The sequence below is a fragment of the Nicotiana attenuata genome, unplaced genomic scaffold (genome assembly GCF_001879085.1).
Source record: "Nicotiana attenuata strain UT unplaced genomic scaffold, NIATTr2, whole genome shotgun sequence".
NCBI lineage: Eukaryota > Viridiplantae > Streptophyta > Magnoliopsida > Solanales > Solanaceae > Nicotiana > Nicotiana attenuata.
In genome coordinates this window covers 142577-144854 of record NW_017672583.1, presented here as the reverse complement: position 1 = coordinate 144854, position 2278 = coordinate 142577, and the positions used below count along the sequence as shown (strand labels likewise).

Sequence of the window (2278 nt, the reverse complement as noted above, 5' to 3'; positions counted from 1 at the left end):
CCGGCTCCTTGACATCATGTCCCGTACTCAATTTATTTTATCGGAAACTGGACCGTCTTATGGGTCCGATTTCACCCGTATACAAAATACAGAGTGTAAAATTCGATATTGCAAGAAGTTCTTGATATGAAAGTGAAAACGAAGTGAAGTGGAAACATGATATAGTAAATCATTCACTAAATTTTTTGTTCTATGGAGCACTGTGCTTTAAATCTTTGTAAAACCATTTATTTACGACAAATTTATAATATAGAAATATCCCTTTGTTTCAGATTCAACTCCTATTTCTTGGCCCGAACTGTTTTAGCTCCACTTAATGAATGAAAAACTTCTTAACAAAAAGCTCGTTTGATTTTGATTTGCACTTGCAATGAGGTCATTTCCTTATGTCATTGATGAAGTTATATAGAGATGCTTTTATCATTTAAGAATCTCTTTTTTCAACTATTCTTTGTTCCAAGGACCAAGAATAATTTTTAATTAGGGGAATCCAATTCTTTTTCCACTAAAATAAGTTGATAATATGAGTGGCAAAATTAACTAATAAAAATACTCCAGCATAATATACTGGAACTTCAGTATAATATACTGGAGTTCCAGTATAATATACTGGACTTCCAGCATATTATAACAGTCCAGCATAATATGCTGGAAGTTCATACACAGGTGCACCGATCTCCAGTATATTATGCTGAAACTTTCCGTGTTGCAGCAAAATAATGACTATTTTTCAATGACTTTGCAAACACTGGCTATTTTTGAATGACCAGTCCGAAAACCGGCTAGCCCATGCTATTTTTACATGAAAATATGACTCACCCGAATTTGGGCTGGGCATATTTTCATATTGATTCAATTTGAACATAGCTCAAGTTAGTGCATCTAAAAGTATATTAAATCGTGACCCTTTTTAATTTTTCTTTTTTTTTTTTGGTGGGGGGTGGGGGGGAGGTTGGGGGTTGGGGGAGCTCAATTTGCTTATAAATATGATTTTTGCATAGTTGAGAATTACCATACTCTTCTAATATCTACAACAAAATTGGCAACATGGCTGTGACATATTCTTTATTTAAGTTTGTTATCCTCTTCACCATTCTCCTTACAGCAACTGCTGGTAATGACTTACTTTTCCCTTTTGTTTGTGTGTGGTTCTTTTAGGTTTTAGCTTTATACATAAGAAAAAACAATTGCATAGAAATGTGTATATATATGATTATTAACTTGATATTGGTTCTAATCGAAATTTTTATGCATGCGCACAGTTGATTTGTCTCGAAACTCAATGATGACGATGGGAGGCTTGCCACTATCTATATCAATGATGAAATTGAAATTAAATCAAAATGAAGAGGAGACTTGTGGGAGAAAATGCAGTTCTCACGCAGAATGCTCTGATGGATGGATATGCAGGTGGTGTTGGTGGCATTATCAGTTGAACTATGATCGATATGATTATCATTGTAGCATGTTACCAAACTGAAGAACATCGCGAGGAGTTTAAGAATATGGTCCATGAGTTAATACCTAAGAATGACATGCTGGAAGCACAGAGAACGTTCGTTTGCTGATATTATTATTAGTATTTCGATAAGTACTACTTTAATTAGATCCTTGTATATGCATGAACTAAGAGTGCTAACAAAATTATGTACTACTTCAAATAGTCATTTTGCATGTGCTATTAGAGTAAGAGTGCTAAATATACTTCAAATGCTAGCTATATATATATATATATATATATATATATATATATAAGAACTACCTTTGTTTACCAGTCCCATGTTATGTGTAATTTTGGAAGACTTATACGTGAATACATTTTTCCTTATTTGTCTAAGTATTACATGGGAACAACATATTGTATAAGTGGACTTCTCTTCTATAGTAAATTTATGAGGTTAATTACCCAAAAAAAAAAATTATGAGGTTGTTCTCACAATGCTTTTGTATTATCTTTTATGTTATCTTTAAAATAATGAACTGGTTATCTCCAATATGGACGTACATTTAATTGACTAAGCCATGTAATCTTTGTGTTTTATCAAACATCTCAAATCTCAAAAGATTTGCTTTTCTGAAAGAAAGAAAAAAGTGTTTTTAGCTTCTCAAAAGCTTAGCCAAAGAAGCAATAAATCATGTCATTTATAATTAGTTCTGGATATCTGATTCAAATGACATGTTAATTATAAATCAGACATGTAGAGTTAAATATAAATCAGTCATCCAAAGCTTAAATCATGCAACTTTCTATATTATATACTATATAATATAATTTTTA

General features: G+C 31.9%; 1 long non-coding RNA gene across 1 annotated transcript; it reads left to right on the top strand.

Annotated features, from left to right (window-relative positions):
• Window positions 1-1016: 1016 nt before the first annotated feature.
• LOC109213743 lies at window positions 1017-1711 on the top strand. Its single transcript, XR_002066058.1, has 2 exons — window positions 1017-1114; window positions 1263-1711. It is a non-coding gene; the product is annotated as an uncharacterized LOC109213743 (long non-coding RNA).
• Window positions 1712-2278: the final 567 nt, after the last annotated feature.